The sequence below is a fragment of the Antedon mediterranea genome, chromosome 8 (assembly GCF_964355755.1).
Source record: "Antedon mediterranea chromosome 8, ecAntMedi1.1, whole genome shotgun sequence".
Classification (NCBI taxonomy): Eukaryota; Metazoa; Echinodermata; class Crinoidea; order Comatulida; family Antedonidae; genus Antedon; species Antedon mediterranea.
The window spans coordinates 21,771,865-21,791,630 of NC_092677.1; the positions used below are offsets into that span (position 1 = coordinate 21,771,865).

A 19,766-nucleotide genomic window follows, 5' to 3' on the forward strand; every position below is an offset into this window, starting at 1 on the left:
ATTGGTTGATTCGAAATCCATATTTACATACCGCCCGCCCCATATAGCCAAATACGGTATGATAACCTACGTCATTCTTATCGTATGTTTGCGGTCTGCAAATCGATTTCTATACGTGTTTCACAAGTCTGTATTTTCAGACAAAAATCGCGGTCGAAATAAAAACAAATAAATTAAAAAAAAAAGATAATACAGACTTGGGGCAAGTCTATAATAGGGCCTATCATTATCTCGGTCACTAATCAACACAATCACTAAAACAAATCATTTTCAATTTTTTTAATACAGTGAGATAGCAATATTTTATGATGATAGACAATTTTAGATATATGTTTTACATATTGAAATTGAAATATGGTTTATGAATTTTAAAACTGGGAACAGCCTTGTTTAATGTTGTATGTACGGACTCATATCGTCGCCGTTTTGATATGTACAGCTGGTCCTTTATAAAACCACTCTTATCTCTATAGTTTAAAAATAAAAACAGAAATTAAAACATACTTTTATTCTAAAATGGCCCCAGTTAAATCGAATTATTCGATGAAAAGGAGCTGTTTTGTAAGGCATTTTTTATTGTGATAAAGGTAATTTAACGGTGGCTAAATCATGTGAACATGTTATATAATGGCCCAAAATTGATTGATGTGGGTGAGAGAAAAAATTTAGGTGAAAAATCGAAGATATAACAGTGTGGTGCGGAACTGCAGTTGCGTCCGGAAGAAGAGAGCCGAAGAAGGCAGTAACGGCGTTCCATAGTTGTTGTTTACGACGATCGACGATCGAGGGGAGGAGGAGAGACGGAACAACGGTCGTGTATGTTGGAGGAGAGAGAGAGACGATCGCTGTAAGTTTGATGTTTACGTTTATGCATAGAACATTTCTAGTGGTTAGATAATAGATTATACGCCTAATTAAGATTAAAATAGGCATATGCCTAGGCCTATATTCTAGTTAAGCGCGTTCTTTTGTTGTTGTTGCCTAACCTAAATGAATAAAAATAAGGCTTAGCGGTTAGCCTTATTAGGCTAAGGCCTATAGGCCTAGGTAGGTAGTTGTAGGCCTAGTAGGCTAGGCCTCTAGGGCCTAGGCTAGTTAGGTAGGCTAGCTAGGCCGGTATAATGCGTCACAAAATAAACATGAATAATTCATCAGGGATCAACCTGGACTAGTAGACACTAACACAATAACAAATCATCCTGCCATAAACAGAAAAAAATGGAAACAAATTGTGGAAGGGTAATGTCGGAAGACGGAAAACGTTAGCAACATTCAACCTGAGTTTTCGGCATGTATTGAATATAGGACTATTCCATTATTATTTATAGGGGTGTTAGTCAATATGTTGGGTTGGGTGTGCCAGGCTTGTTGAGGCTTCTATTGTTCGTTTCATTATTGTGCCAATTGTTTTTGTATTTCACTGTGTTTGATAAAAACAAACAAAAAACTGCTGCTGCAGTTAGTCTATGTGTCTGTAAATTATATCGTATTTTACACTATATAGCCTATAGGCCCTAACATGTTTTTTTACCGTCAACAGTTAAATCATATCATGTTTTATTTTACATTTCATGTATTATTATTATATGTTTTTTTTTCTCAACAGCCGAATCAAGTTATATAGCCTCTTACAAATAACAAGAAAAAATACATTCAAACGTTATTCACAATAAGGAATACCATACAGACAAAACAAATACATGCCAATAATCTTAATTCAATAACTTTTAACAATAACAAACTCCATTATAACATTTCTTTTTCTACTTGTCTAAACATCTTGTTTCTGTCATGTTCTTATGTTCCCTACAATGTTCATTGTATCTAAACTTGATCTGGGATTCTCTGTAAACGTTTCTTTTTTTAAAATAAACAACAACATTTTTATAAATCTATGCCTATATTACATAGATGTTTTCAATCTTCAAAGTACGTCTTCTATTAAAATCTGTTTATCAACTATATTTAGATTGATTTCAATATAAAATATTTAAGTAATTGATATTTACAATCGATCGGAAATCTTTAAAAAACCAATCTATTAAAATTAGACCTACAGTACCATCTATGCTTGATCATTAAATAATTAATATGGATGTTACAATCATCAAAATATGCCTTATATTAAAATGACCATCAAATAAAGTGGAAGGTTTATTCCAGAGTACAGGACCTGGATGTGGTAGGATGGACACTTAACAGTAAACCACAGTAAGAATGTTGTTGATCCAATAACAGGAGTTTTAAATTAATTAATTAAACAGATTAAGTAAGTTAAAATAGTATATGTTCCTTGTGCCTTATTAAATAATGTTAAAGTTCTTGTGCCTTATATTTGAATAAAGTTTGAAGAATGTATCTTTCGATCTATCGATTTTTTTCTTGTTGTTTGTAGAGGCTATTTGATTCAAATGTTGAGAAAAAAACAAACATGGATGTATTTATATAAATTAAAACATAAATTGGATATTTTATATAAATTAAAACATAAATTAAATAAGATTAAAATATATATGAATCTTTTTCTTGATCTTTTCTTGTTATTTAGAGGCTACTTGATTTAACTGTTGAGTAAAAAAACATGTTAGGGCCTATAGGCTACTGTATATAGTGTAAAATACGATATTATTTACAGACACATAATAAAAGCTATAGGCTAACTACAGCAGCAGTTTTTTGTTTGTTTTTATCAAACACAGTAAAATACAAAACAATTGGCACAATGACACAAACAATAGAAGCCTCAACAAGCCTGGCACACTCAACCCAACATATTGACTAACACCCCTATAAATAATAATGGAATAGTCCTATATTCAATACATGCCGAAAACTCAGGTTGATCCTTCATCAGTTAAATTTGTTCCGTGTGCACCCAAGCCCAAGCGTATAGCAACAAATGATATAAACTGCAATACGATTCTTTTTACAGTAGGCCTAGGATTCTAGGTCAGTTCATGTGATTGCCTTCGCACACTCTTCTTCACACACACCACTATGCAAAATGTGTCGGGGCTAATCGACAGTAAGGCAAGACATTCAACTTATTAAGTAGTAATTGACATAGCCCAAAGAAAGCTTAGAACCAAAAGGAATAAAGAAAATGCGCGTACCTAGTCCAGTCAATCTAGTGATATTTAGAGGTAAACCCACCACAAATTGCAATAGTAACGAAACATTGATTTTTTCATTCCAAATGTAGTTTAGAATGACATATTAAAAGTCACCGAAAATTGAAGCATTGGAACACATTATTTTTTACGTAATCTCAACAACTATATAGTGATTTTATTCCATCAATATTTTTGGGGTAGGGGTAACATTTATGCCCATAACTTGTGGGTTTATAATCCAATCTCAATAATCTTGATATCAATGTGTAGAATATATATTTCTTTCTAAAATGCAATTTAAAAAAACAAAATACAACACTTATTTATATAACTAGAGGTCAAAGGGTTATTGACCTTTTACAAAAAATCATTTTTTCCTTAAAAAAATGATTAACTGCAATATTGTATGCCATAATTGTGGATGCATTTTAATCAAAATTGTGTTTTTTCTGTACCTATCGATATATAAAATAGGAAACATGATGTTAACTAGAAGAATTTTAAAAGTAATGATGTACTATTCTTATTGAAATTGATTCTTGATCAAATGTAATGTAAACAATTTTTAGGAAGGAGAAAGGACGCAGCCCTCTGGTATCCATCATAAATGACGAACCAGCGATATTGTCCATTCCTTTAAATACCTAGGTACTATATTTGAGGACAATCTCAGCTGGGAATTAAATACAGAGGCATGAATAGTAAAGAAAGGACACCAGAGACTTTATCTGTTAAGGAAGCTGAACCATTTTAATGTCGATAGATAAAGTAATTCTCAGGTTTTTTTTTATAATTCCTTTATTAAGAACGTTTTAACTTTTTTCCTTTATATGCTGGTTTTTTAGTCTTAGGGTCAAAGAGAGAAACTCACTACAAAGAATTGTTAACTTAAGTTCTAACTTAATAGGTTGTCAACTTTGTAGCTTATCTTCCTTCTGTGACATGTAGAGGTAAACCCACCACAAATTGCAATAGTAACGAAACATTGATTTTTTCATTCCAAATGTAGTTTAGAATGACATATTAAAAGTCACCGAAAATTGAAGCATTGGAACACATTATTTTTTACGTAATCTCAACAACTATATAGTGATTTTATTCCATCAATATTTTTGGGGTAGGGGTAACATTTATGCCCATAACTTGTGGGTTTATAATCCAATCTCAATAATCTTGATATCAATGTGTAGAATATATATTTCTTTCTAAAATGCAATTTAAAAAAACAAAATACAACACTTATTTATATAACTAGAGGTCAAAGGGTTATTGACCTTTTACAAAAAATCATTTTTTCCTTAAAAAAATGATTAACTGCAATATTGTATGCCATAATTGTGGATGCATTTTAATCAAAATTGTGTTTTTTCTGTACCTATCGATATATAAAATAGGAAACATGATGTTAACTAGAAGAATTTTAAAAGTAATGATGTACTATTCTTATTGAAATTGATTCTTGATCAAATGTAATGTAAACAATTTTGGGGTAGGGGGTAGCGTTTATGCCTATAATCTATTATTTTATAATCATATCTAAATAGCTTTAGTACCAATGTGTAGAGTATATATATCCTACTAATATACATTAAAAAAACAATTAATACAACAGTTATACGTAACTAGAGGTCAAAAGGTTATTGACCTTTTACAAAAACTCAAATTTTTCCTAACAAAATTATTAACATGCAATGTCTTATTCCATAATTGTCGATGCATTTGATGTAACTTGTGTTTTTTCTGTACCTATCGTCATATGAATTAGGAAAAATGATGTTAAGTATTTTGAATTAATTATGCACTTATAATAAATAAATAAATAATAATAACAATAATAAAAATAATCCTATAATAATGATAAATTGTTATCAACAACAGGTAGTGTAGTAGTAGGTAACATTATTTTATGCCTGCCAATAACATCTAAATAACTACAAATGTGTATAATATGTATTGCTTACTCTAAAAACTAATTGATACAACAGTTTTTATGTAACTATAGAGGTCATTGACCTTTTACGTAAAACTAAATTATGGTTATATATATTTTATTTATATTTTGGTAATATTTGGTGCAAATAATGTTTTTCCTGTACCTATTGCATCATCATGAAATAGGAAAAATAATGCTAGCTAGAAGAATGATGACTGTCGCAGAGAACAGGACAATAGTCATCTTGTCAAATTTGCTGACGACACTGTCTTGCTGTCTCTCCTTCAAAATTCACAGGACGGTCATGGTTCCGCATTAGATTGTTTTATCCAATTTTGTAGAAACTTCTACTTGGAACCCAATGTGACCAAAACCAATGACATGATTGTAGATTTTAGGAAGGAGAAAGGACGCAGCCCTCTGGTATCCATCATAAATGACGAACCAGCGATATTGTCCATTCCTTTAAATACCTAGGTACTATATTTGAGGACAATCTCAGCTGGGAATTAAATACAGAGGCATGAATAGTAAAGAAAGGACACCAGAGACTTTATCTGTTAAGGAAGCTGAACCATTTTAATGTCGATAGATAAAGTAATTCTCAGGTTTTTTTTTATAATTCCTTTATTAAGAACGTTTTAACTTTTTTCCTTTATATGCTGGTTTTTTAGTCTTAGGGTCAAAGAGAGAAACTCACTACAAAGAATTGTTAACTTAAGTTCTAACTTAATAGGTTGTCAACTTTGTAGCTTATCTTCCTTCTGTGACATGCAAACTCTAGAAAAAAGTAGAGCTATTCTAAAAAATGTTAACCATGCCTTGTTCAGTGATTTCGAGCTTATGCCTCATGGGTGTCGCTTTCGATGCATGTAGAACAAACCGGAAAAGAAATTCGTTTTTGCCAGTTGCCATCCGACTCTTCTTGAACTTTGACTCTTGTTATATTGTACTGTGTATTGTGATATTTTTGTATATTTTGTAGGATCATTTTAATCCAGACCTTTTTATTTGAATTGCTCCGTGTGGGATGATATTGTTTAATCCTTCAAATAGAAAAGGACTCACAACTTATATGTCATCAGTATCACTTTCTTGTTCGGGTATTAGTACAGTGAAATGCCATTGCATTCACCACATGTAGTTCTAGTTACCCCTGAATGCTTCAAGGAGATACTCAGGTGCTGGCTTTAAGTCTGTGTGTAGAGGAACCATGTTTCCATCATCTGATCTTCCATCCCCAATCCTCGGTACACATATCAACCCCACTCCATTGCTAAAAGATAACTTGAACTTGAACATGATGTTAAGTACCTTGGTTGTGGTACGATTATGAAGTTGGCGATATGCGAGGTTGTACTTGTAGATGGGATGGAGTCAAAGGCATTCCACGTTTTCCAGGTCGTCCATTGTACAGACACACTAAATCATTTTCTCTAGCAATCACAATGTCATCCTTTGTAGCTTGTTTGCATCTGAAGACTACAGCATAATGTAAGAAATAAGTGCAATGACAAGCTTTTTTTAGAGCCAATTCTGAAAACTCTGGATGTTGTGTCACCAGTATCGCATGAGCAAACAGAAGGTTATCACAGATGTCTCTCAAAAGTACTGTTTGAACCAGTTTGATAGTCCAGCATCTCAGTTCCAGTCTAAAGAATATCACAAGATGTTTTAAATGCTTGATTGCAGAGGAGCACTAGTAGATCCGTGTCATCGGATAATGACAGATGTTTTCCTGTTTGCTGATTCAATGGTTTTTTGTACTATCCGAAAGAACATCTGCATCAGCAGTTGCATTCACTCATTGCCATGTTGTTCAAATACTAGTTACGAAGATTTATAAATTGTTGTTTGTTACAGAAAGTGATCTAATTTTGTGGAACATGTCACTGGTAAAATGTACAGGGACACTACCACCTGACACGCCTTACCATGTGCGCCGTCTTTGGTGTATGAACCGCTTTCATAATTATCAAAGACTATGATGGCAGAGCAATATTTTTTACAGATCTCTACACTATTCCATGGAATGCTGTGCAGTAGAGCACTACCATCTAGAATGTAGGCCTACTGGACATCATTCAGTGATTTGGATGTGTTAGACTATTCAGAAGAAGTTGTTTCCACATAGCATCATGTTGGTTTATTAGCTGAAAGTATTGTAAGTTGGTAGTTTCAAAAAGTGCTGGTGGATAACAAAGTTCATGTTCATGTTGTCACCTCGAGTCTCCTCTGGAACTGTAGGATCAATGCACACATATTTGCCTGTATGTACATATGACTTGATTACCAGGATCTTGAATACATTGCAAGACTTTCTGGCCAAAATATTTAATGCTTAATACCACATTGCTTATATTCCGAATCACCTGCAGTAACTCCCGTATCAATGGTATGAAGTCTCTGAGTCGTAACCAAATGTATTTTTCAATTGCCATTGTGTCCCTGACGTGTGGCCATAAGGTCTTATGTTGGCCGCTGCTGGAGTAACGCCCTGATACTATTGCAAGGCATTACATACATTTCAGCGCAGATTTGGTCTGGATGTACTCATTCCTATATCTCTTGCCAAACCTCTGGTTTTCTTTGAGGCTTCTCATAGAAACCCTTTCAATCCAGTCCAGATGGTCCGAACGTCATACAACATGGAGGTCATTGTCAAACTGCTGTTGAACATCTTTGTATTTCTACTGGTTAAAAAATCGTTAAAATACTTATACATCCCAATATAAATACTGTAACCATGGCAACACAAATGTCATCTGGAAAAAATGGAATGTAGATCATCCAGAAGCAACAGGAACGGAGATATCACTCATCTGCATCTTGAGCTGGTCATTAGTGTATCGCTTTGGACTGAAATGTTCACCCCAGGGTATCCCTGTGTGTATACCATTGTTGATTACAGCTAAAACAACATTTTTTGCCAAAATTGACACATTATGTTGTGTTTTTCCGCAAAAATGACATTCTAAATAACATCTTATGACTATAAGTTTGATATCACTGAATAGGAAATTTAATAAGCTTTCGGATGACATAAATCAAACTTGTATATAATGTATTTCAAATGGTTAAATATATGTAATTAATGGGGCATATTAATTTTGAATTAAAATGACCTTTATTGACCTCTGACCCCTTGACCCAATGCTTGGATTTTCGGTGACTTTTAGTATGTTGCTCTACACTTTATATGGAATTCAAAAATACTTGCTTTGTTACTATTGCAATTTGTGGTGGGTATATCATTAGATTGACTGGACTAACCGTATATGAACACATGAGATGGAAAGATAGGCCTACGAGAATAAAAAATGTATTTTCGTGTACTTTAGTTTTATTGTTTAATTTTGCGGGTGTCACGAAACCTAAGACCACAAAAGCTAAGACCTAAGATCACGAAAGCTAAGACCCAAGACCTAAGATTACAAATATTTATCTTTCGCACCTGCCTTGTATTTTAACTCCCAACATTTATTCTGAACACGTAACAAGAAAATTTAACTGATGAATTATTCATGTTTATTTTGTGACGTTTCATGAGGGGTCTTATGTACGAAAAAAAAATCGCGGCCAGGATCCAGTCAAGTCCCCCCATCGCATAGTCGCCCCAAAACAAAGTCGCCCCAACGCAAAGTTGTCCCATCGCAAAGTCGTACACTGTTTTATTTCGGTATGAAAAGTTCGAAAATGTTCATTTAATATGATTTCAAAATTATTTACCAAAGACACAAGTACGAATCTTCAACCTACAAGTGGATACAGCTCATTTTTTAGGATAATATAATATTTAATAATAAAAATGTATAAAAGTGATATAGTAGGCCTATCGTATAGATTAGTTAAAACAAACAGCATGTAACTAAGACAATGTTATGGGCTACTTTTTGATCATTTGCATTTATTGACAAGTATATGTCTAGTGTTATTAGGTGATCATTTAGAATAAAATGATCACCTATTGTTATTGTACGAAATCTTTATTGTTATTGGTTATCCGTTACCCTTGTGATTGTAAAAATCATTTTCATCTTTATTAGTTATCCGCTTAGTAGCGGATAACTCCTTGTAATCGTCCTGTTTCATCATATTTTTTTTTTTTTTTTTTTGGTTATCCGCAACTAGTAAGTTGCGGATAACCCTTGTTATTGTAAATATCTTTTTTCTTCATCTTTATTCTTCTTTCTTTCCCGGATTTTTGTGCGTCGCATATCTCTCATCCTTGTCAACATAAGATTGTATAACTTTGTCATAAGATTGACCTGTAGCTGTAGATGTGCAAGAAACTTCGTTATATGACTTTAGAGTCGCGCAGCGAAAGTGACGCGCGATTTTATGAATTTCAATGATTGGTCATAGATTATAAACCAAAAGTAATTTTATGTTGACAATTGGTGAAAATTTAAGTTAAATTAAGGGCAAACTTTCTATGGATTAAAAATGACATGTTTCACAAGAAGTTACGCGAGCACGCGCATTTAAAAATTTAAAATGCGCAAAATTAATTTCTAATCAACTTTCTACGCTGATCATGACATTTTGAGCATGTCAAAAATTCCCACGCGCGCGAAAAAAATTACGCGTAAGGTGCGCACGGAGCATGAAAACCATGTGTTTTTCTCTTGAATTATAATTTTACAGTCTTTCCTAGTTATTTTAAAAAAGATTGACATCATTTCAAATTAAAATGACGTCATACGAACACATTGATTTACACCATCTGCGTGCGTTTTAGTTGCAAAAGTGACAAAATATTGTCAAAATTATGCCTACTTTGAATCTATTATAGCTCCTCAGGATCAACCGTTACCCCCAATTTTTTTAATTTAATATGTAAGCAGATATGTTGTAGATATGAATTCATGCAGAATCTTTACCCCTCGGATGTTATGACGTCATCGTATGGCCACACGAATGTAAAATATTGGATTTTTGACTGTTTCGCTATTGCTCATTACATTAAATAGAGCGCATATCGCTTATACGTATTCCATTTCCTCATATATTTTAATACTCTCTAGGTCAATCAACCATCTTTCGCATGAGTTAAAAATATCTTAATTTTTATGACGTCATCATGTCTAAAAATGTAAATAACGCAGTTCACCTTTTTTCAGCTTTACAGTAAGTTTCAATCTGTTATAGCTCGTCAGAATAAAAAGTGATAATCATGATTAAAACGTTTTCTGAAAGCTATTGGATTGTAGATAAAAATTTATGTGAATATTTTGCCAATCATATGTTGTGACGTCATTATATGGGCAGTTGAATTCAAAAGGTCATATTTTCATCTCTTGCGTAAAAGTTCCTTGCGTTTAAACGAGAGCGCATCTCTCTTTTACGTGCCCAAAATTCCTCAAATTTGTATTAATGTAATTATTTAGATAATTATCTTAATATAAAATATCTTTATATGTCAATTTGATGACGTCATCGTGTTAATAATTGGATTTAAAAGATGGGTCTCGTAATTTCGTCTATGCTACACTGTATATTACATACAATGTATTCTGTAAATACTGTAATATGCTGTATGCTACAAAATAGGTACAATTCAAAACTGTAAACATACTTAATTCATGTCATAGGATGGCATAACAATTGTCGAAGTTCATATAGTTTAAAGTATGTGCATGTTGTGTTTGCGCGGATAACCCGAACTCGTCAAAGTGACGAGTTCAAATCTAGTTTTTCTGTATTATACTTCTTTCCTTCTGTCATTTTTGTGCGTCGCGTTTCTCTAAAACGTGTAAACAGAACATATCGTAACTTTGTCAACATATCGACATTTACGTGAACTTGTGCACCTCCTATTTTTGAATGACGTCAGAGTTGCGCAACGTGACTTACGCGCGATTTTATGAATTTCAATGATTGATCATAGACTAAAAACCAAACATAATTTTGTTTTGACACTTTGTAAAAATTTAAGTCACATCAAGCGCAAACTTTCTATGGATTAAAAATAGCATCTTTCACAAAAAGTTACGCGCGCACGCGCGTTTAAAGTTTTAGAGTGCGAAAAATCAACTTCTATTCTAATCAAGTTTCTATGCGTTTCATGTCATTTTGAGCATGTCAAAAATTCCCACGCGCGCGAAACTTTTTACGCACGCGGTGCACACGTAGCGTTAAAAACATGCTTTTTTCGCGTGATTTATGTTTTTTCAGCCTTTTATAGTAATGCTACCAACTTTGAAACAATTTCGACTTAAAATTATGTCATACGAGCACGTCGAATTAAATAATTTGCACGCGTTTCTGGTGAAAAAGTTCAAAAATTCGTCAAAATTATGCCTATTTTTAAACAGTCATAGATTCTAAACTACATGGAGAACTTTTTTTTAATTGCATATTCTGGAAGTTGATGAGTTGTAGATATCGAATCATGCATTATGATTAATATGGCTAACCGGACATTGTGACGTCATCGTATGGCCACGCGAATATAAAATATAGGATTTTTGTCTCTTTCGTCATAGCTCATCACATTTAATAGAGCGCATCTCCACTTATTCGTTGTCCATTTTCACCCCGATTTTAATATGTTCTAGGTCAATCAACTATCTTTTGCATGAATTAAAAAATTTTTAATTTTTTCAACGTCATCATGCCTAAACATTTAAATTACGTTGGTCATTAATTTCATCTTTACAGTAAATTTTAATCTGTTATAGCTCGTAAGAATAAAATGTGATAATCACGATTAAAACCTTTTCAGGAAGCTATTGTATTGTAGATACAAAATCATGTGAAAATTGTGCCAATCGAATGTTGTGACGTCATCATATGGCCAGTTATATAAAAAAAGTCGTATTTTCATCTTTTGCGTTATATTTCATTACATTTAAAAGAGCGCGCATAAATATTTCACGTATTCAAATTTCTTCTACACGTTAATATGTTGTTGCTGAGATAATTTCATTCTGAAATTTCTACTTTTGCATTTCATTTTGAAGCCGTCAAGATGTTAAAAATTTCAATAAAATACGGGTCCCGTAATTTCACCTATTTTACACTGTTTGTGATATGTATACAGATTGTACTGTGTATAATATGTATATGACACAAAATAACAGAATTCAGAAATAACATATCATATTCTTCAGTTCAGGTCATAATGCCTTAATATTTTTCTGTGTGCAATATTCTAACGTATGACGTGCACGTGGCGTTTGTCGAGCGGATAACTAACTCGTCAAAGTGACGAGTTTCATGTCTAGTTCTTCTTTCTTTCCCGGATTTTTGTGCGTCGCATATCTCTCATCCTTGTCAACATAAGATTGTATAACTTTGTCAAAAGATTGACCTGTAGCTGTAGATGTGCAAGAAACTTTGTTATATGAATTTAGAGTCGCGCAGCGTAAGTTACGCGCGATTTTATGAATTTCAATGATTGGTTATAGATTATAAACCAAAAGTCATTTTGTATTGATACTTGGTGAAAATTTAAATCGTATCAAGGGCAAACTTTCTATGGATTAAAAATGGCATGTTTCACAAAAAGTTACGCGCGCACGCGCATTTAAAATTTCAAAATGCGCAAAATTAATTTCTAATCAACTTTCTACGTTGATCATGACATTTTGAGCATGTCAAAAATTCCCACGCGCGCGAAAAAAATTACGCGTAAGGTGCGCACGGAGCATGAAAATCATGTGTTTTTCTCTTGAATTATAATTTTACAGTCTTTCCTAGTCATTTTAAAAAAGATTGACATCATTTCAAATTAAAATGACGTCATACGAACACGTTGATTTAGACCATTTGCGCGCATTTTAGTTGCAAAAGTGACAAAATATTGTCAAAATTATGCCTATTTTTAATCTATTATAGCTCTTCAGGATCAAAGGTGACCCCCAATTTTTTTTACTTATTATGTAAGAAGATAAATTGTAGATATGAATTCATGCAGAATTTTTACCTCTCGGATGTTATGACGTCATCGTATGGCCACACGAATGTAAAATATAGGATTTTTGTCTCTTTCGTTATTGCTCATCACATTCAACAGAGCGCATCTCACTTATACGTATTCAATTTCCTCCGAGATTTTATTATTGTCTCTGTCAATAAACTATCTTTCGCATGAGTTAAAAATATTTTAATTTTTATGACGTCATCATGTCTAAAAATGTAAATAACGTGGGTCACTTCTTTTCATCTTTACAGTAAACTTCAATCTGTTATAACTCGTCAGAATAAAAAGTGACGCGCATGATTAAAACTTATTATAGAAGTTGTTGAATTGTAGATATGAATTCATATACAAATTTTGTCTATCTGATGTCATGACGTTATCATATGGCCAGTTGAATTCAAAAAGTCATATTTTCATTTCTTGCGTAAAAGTGCATTGCGTTTAAACGAGAGCGCATGTCACTTTTACGTGCCCAAAATTCTTCAAATTTGTATTAATGTAATTATTTAGATAATTATCTTCTAAAATAGTTATCTTTATGTCAATTTGATGACGTCATCGTGTTAATAATTGGATTTAAAAGATGGGTCTCGTAATTTCGTCTATGCTACACTGTATAACATATACAGTGTATTCTGTAAATACTGTAATATGTTGTATGCTACAAAATAGGTACAATTCAGCACTGTAAACGTATTTAAATCATGTAATAGGAAGGCATAATAATTGTCGGCGTTCATATATTTTAAACGTATGTGCATGTTGCGTTTGCGCGGATAACCCGAACTCGTCAAAGTGACGAGTTCAAATCTAGTTCTTTTCTGTATTATGCTTCTTTCCTTCTGTCATTTTTGTGCGTCGCGTTTCTCTAAAACGTGTAAACAGAACATATCGTAACTTTGTCAACATATCGACATTTACGTGAACTTGTGCACCTCCTATTTTTGAATGATGTCAGAGTTGCGCAACGTGACTTACGCGCGATTTTATGAATTTCAATGATTGATCATAGACTAAAAACCAAACATAATTTTGTTTTGACACTTTGTGAAAATTTAAGTCATATCAAGCGCAAACTTTCTATGGATTAAAAATAGCATGTTTCAAAAAAAATTACGCGCGCACGCGCGTTTACAATTTTAGAAAGCGATAAATCAACTTCTAATCAACTTTCTATGCGTTTCATGTCATTTTGAGCATGTCAAAAATTTCCACGCACGCGGTGCACACGTAGCGTTAAAAACATTTTTTCCGCGTGATTTATGTTTTTTCAGCCTTTTCTAGTAATGTTACCAAATTTTAAACAATTTCGACTTAAAATTACGTCATACGAGCACGTCGAATTAGATAATTTGCACGCGTTTTTGGTGAAAAAGTTCAAAAATTCGTCAAAATTATGCCTATTTTTAAACATTCATAGATTCTAAACTACATGGAGAACCTTTTTTTAATTACATATTCTGGAAGTTGATGAGTTGTAGATATTGGATTATACATTAATATGGCTAACCGGACATTGTGACGTCATCGTATGGCCACGCGAATATAAAATATAGGATTTTTGTCTCTTTCGTCATAGCTCATCACATTTAATAGAGCGCATGTCCACTTATTCGTTGTCCATTTTCACCCCGATTTTAATATATTCTAGGTCAATCAACTATCTTTTGCATGAATTAAAAATTTTTTAATTTTTTTAACGTCATCATGCCTAAAAATTTAAATTACGTTGGTCATTAATTTCATCTTTACAGTAAATTTTAATCTGTTATACCTCGTAAGAATAAAATGTGATAATCACGATTAAAACGTTTTCAGGAAGCTATTGTATTGTAGATACAAAATCATGTGTAAATTGTGCCAATCGAATGTTGTGACGTCATCATATGGCCAGTTAAATAAAAAAAGTCGTATTTTCATCTTTTGCATTATATTTCATTACATTTAAAAGAGCGCGCATCAATATTTCACGTATTCAAATTTCTTCTACACGTTAATATGTTGTTGCTGAGATAATTTCATTCAGAAATTTCTACTATTGCATTTTATTTTGAAACCGTCAAGATGTTAAAAATTACAATAAAATACGGGTCCCGTAATTTCACCTATTTTACACTGTTTGTGATATGTATACAGATTGTACTGTGTATACTATATGACACAAAATAATAATTCAGAAATAACAACATATCATATTCTTCAGTTCAGGTCATAATGCCTTAATATTTTTCTGTGTGCAATATTCTAACGTATGACGTGCACGTGGCGTTTGTCGAGCGGATAACTAACTCGGCAAAGTGACGAGTTTCATGTCTAGTTGGTTATCCGCAACGAAGTTGCAGGATAACCTCTTGTGATTGTACGAAATCATCATCATCAACATCATCTTTTTAGTTATCCGCACATGGCAGTGTGCGGATAACTCCTTGTTATTGTATGGGATCTTTTTTTTCTTTTTAGTTATCCGCTTAGTAGCGGATAACTCCTTGTAACTGTATGAAATCATCTTTTTCTGTATTATTCTTTCTTTCTGTCAATTTTGTGTCTCGAGTATCTCAAAAACTTGTAAACAAAACATTTTAAAACTTTGTCAACATGTGGGCATTCACGTGAAATTGTGCACCTCCTATTGTGAATGACGTCAGAATTGCGCAACATGATTTACGCGCGTTTTAACGAATTTCGCGTATTTAACATAGATCGAAAACCATATAGCAATTTAAATTGAAACTTAACAAAAGTTTAATTTATATCTTGCGCTAACTGACTGTGGAAAAAAAATGACATGTTTCACACGAAGTTACGCGCGCACGGGCGTTTAAAATTTCAAAATGCGAAAAATCAATTTCTAATCAACTTTCTACGCGTTTCATGTCATTTTGAGCAAGTCAAAAAATCCCACGCGCGCGCATATTTTTACTCGCACGGTGCGCACGTAGCGTTGAAAATAAAAAATTTTCGCTTGATTCATGTTTTTCCAGCCTTTTCTAGTAATTTTACCAACTTTTGAACAATTTTGACCTAAAATTACGTCATACGGGCACATCCAATTGGATAATTTACGTGCGTTTTTGATAAAAAAGTTCAATAATTTGTCAAAATTCGTCAAAATTATGCCTTTTTTTAAACATTCATAGATTCTAAACTATGAGGTGAACTTTTTAAAAATTATATATTCTGGAAGTTGATGAGTTGTAGATATGAAATCATGCATTAATATGGCTAATCGGACATTATAAGGTCATCGTATGGCCACGCGAATATAAAATATAGGATTTTTATATCTTTCGTCATAGCGCATCACATTTAATAGAGCGCATCTCCACTTATCCGTTTTTAATTTTCACCCCGATTTTGATATTGTCTAGGTGAACGAACTATCTTTCGCATGAGTTAAAAATATTTTAATTTTTATGACGTCATCATGTCGAAAATTGTAAATAACGTGGGTGACTTATTTTCATCTTTACAGTAAATTTCAATCTGTTATAGCTCATCAGAATAAAAAGTGATAATCATGATTAAAACGTTTTCTGGAAGCTAAGGGATTGTAGATACGAATTCATGTAAACATTTTGCCAATCGGATGTTGTGACGTCATCATATGGCCAGTTGAATAAAAAAAGGCGTATTTTCATATCTTGTGTAATATTTCATCACATTTAAAAGGGCGCGCATCTATATTTTACGTATTCAAATTTCTTCTACTCGCTAATATGTTGTTGCTGAGATAATATCCTTCCGAAATTGTTATTTTAGTGTTTCATTTTGATACCGTCGCCGTGTTAAAAAATGGAATAAATGGCGGGTCCCGTAATTTCACCTAGTCTACACTGTATGTAATATGTATACAGATTATACTGTTTATACTATATGACACAAAATTGATAGAATTCAGCACTAACAACATGTTATATTCTTCAGATCAGGTCATAATGCCATAATCTTTTTCTGTGTGCAAAATTCTAACGCATGACGTGCACGTGGCGTTTGTCGTGCGGATAACTAACTCGTCAAAGTGACGAGTTTCATGTCTAGTTCTGTATTATTCTTCTGTCTTTCTTCCTTTTTTTGTGAGCCCTGTTTCTCTAAAATGTGTGAACAGAACATATCATAACTTTGTCAACATATAGATATTTACGTGAAGTTGTGCACCTCCTATTTTTGAAAAACGTCAGAGTTGCGCAACGTGACTTGCGCGCAATTTTATGAATTTAAATGATTGATCATAGATTAAAAACCGAAAGTCATTTTGTATTGAGACTTGGTGAAAATTTAATTCATATCAAGAGTCAACTTTCTGTGGATTAAAAATGGCATGTTTCACACAAAGTTACGCGCGCACGCGCATTTAAAATTTTAAAATGCGAAAAATCAATTTCTAATCAACTTTCTACGCATTTCTTGTCATTTTGAGTATGTCAAAAATTCCCACACGTGCGTAAATTTTTACGCGCGAGGGGGGCACGTAGCTTTAAAAACATACTTTTTTCGCGTGATTTATGTTTTTCCAGCCTTTTCTAGTAATTTTACCAACTTTTAAACAATTTCGACTTAAAATTACGTCATTACGAGCACGTCGAATTGAATAATTTGCGCGCGTATTTGATCAAAAAGCTAAAAAAATCGTCAAAATTATGCCTTTTTTTAAACAGTCGTAGTTTCTAAACTAAAAGTTATTTTTATTACATATTCTGGAAGTTGATGAGTTGTAGATATCAAATCATACATTAATATGGCTAACAGGACATTTTGACGTCATCGTATGGCCACGCGAATATAAAATATAGGATTTTTGTCTCTTTCGTTATTGCTCATCACATTCAATGGAGCGCATCACGCTTATCCGTATTCCATTTTCTCCGAGATTTTAATATGGTCTAGGTCAATCAACTACCTTTCGTATGAGTTAAAAATATTTTAATATTTGTAACGTCATCATGCCTAAAAATGTTAATTACTTGGGTCATTAATTTCATCTTTACAGTAAATTTTAATCTGTTATCGCTCGTAAGAACAAAATGGGATAATCACGATTAAAATGTTTTCTGGATGCTATTGGATTGTAGATACGAAATCATGTAAACATTTTGCCAATCGGATGTTGTGACGTCATCATATGGCCAGTTAAATAAAAAAAGTCGTATTTTCATCTTTTGCGTCATAGTTCATTACATTTAAAAGAGCGCGCATCAATATTTCACGTGTTCAAATTTCTTCTACACGTTAATATGTTGTTGCTGAGATAATTTCCTTCCGAAATTGCTACATTCGCGTTTCATTTTGAAACCGTCAATATGTTAAAAATTTGAATAAATAGCGGGTCCCGTAATTTCACCTATTCTACACTGTATGTGATATATATACAGATTATACTGTGTATACTATATGACACAAAATAACAGAATTCAGCAATAAAAACATATCATATTCTTCAGTTCAGGTCACAATGCCATAATCTTTTTCCGTGTGCAATATTCCAACGTATGACGTGCACGTGGCGTTTGTCGTGCGGATAACTAACTCGTCAAAGTGACGAGTTTCATGTCTAGTTATTAGGTGATCATTTAGAATAAAATGATCACCTATTGTTATTGTATGAAATCTTTATTCTTTCTGTACACTATTTTGTGTAACAATTATCTCAAAAAGTTAAATGTCAATGATTGCCAAAATTTCACAATGTCTTTCAAATACTGTAACTTAGTTCTAATAAGCTTTTCAGCGTGATCACTCATCCGTGACGTTATTTATACGCCATTTTGTGAAATCACATTATCAATCATATCTCCATAACTCATTATCACATATTAATAAAATTCACAACACGTAAACTTCAGGCCAAGGGTAAAAATATTAGCAAATAAAAACGCACGCGCACGTAGGGTCATGCGCGTGAAATTGCGCGTTAAAAATTTAAAAAGCTCAAAATTATGTTTTGATCAATTTAGAGCATGAATTAGGCCATTTGCGTGTTTTAAAAAATTACTGCGCAAAAACACGTTTTTGCGCGTGCGTACACAGAAAGCGTAAAAAATACAATTTTTTTGTACAAATTGCATTCTACTCATCTTACTTGGTACATCCACCAAATTTGAGTCCATTTGAACTTAAAATAGTGCTATACGAGCACGTTAAAAATGACAAAATGCGCACATTAATTGTACAAAAGTGCTAAAAATGGTAAAAAATAAGGCATTTCTGAAATGAAAATAATTCTTCAGAATGCACGGTGACCCCCAATTTTTTTAACTTATTATGGAAGCCAATGAGTTGTAGATATAAATGTATATACACATTAGACGTACAAAATTGTATGACGTCATCATTTGGCCACATGAATTTTTAAAATAGGATTTTTTCCCCTTTTGTCATAGACCACCATATTCAACAGAGCGCAACTCGCTTATCTATGGGGCGCCATAAGCAGCAAAAGTGTGTAGCTGAAAAATGTATGTGTACATTTAAAATGTGTGTGTGTGTAATTGCAAAATGTATTTGTAAACCTAAAAATGTGTGTGTATTTGTAAAATGCATGTTTGTAATTGTAAAACGTAGTTGTACATTTGTAAAATGTAGTTGTACACTTTTAAAATGTAGTTGTACACTTTTAAAATGTAGTTGTACACTTTTAAAATGTAGTTGTACACTTTTAAAATGTAGTTGTAACAAGGAATGTATACTTGTAACGCTTGGTTAGAGATCTCTAATCAAGCGTGAAGACCATACCATTTCTCGAGAGGGGTATACCATGGAAAATGGCTATCTGACCGGCGGCCGGCCGCCGATGGTA

The 19,766-nt window shown here is 32.9% G+C and overlaps 1 protein-coding gene across 1 annotated transcript in view; it reads left to right on the plus strand.

Moving 5' to 3' along the window:
- The first annotated feature begins 739 nt into the window (after positions 1 to 739).
- The window catches only part of LOC140057801 (diacylglycerol O-acyltransferase 1-like), a 66,794-nt gene continuing 47,767 nt past the window's right edge, over positions 740 to 19,766 (plus strand). Inside the window, exon 1 of the mRNA XM_072103543.1 lies at positions 740 to 847. The gene's annotated coding sequence lies outside the window, so the exon portion shown is untranslated. The remainder of the gene's footprint in view (positions 848 to 19,766) is intronic.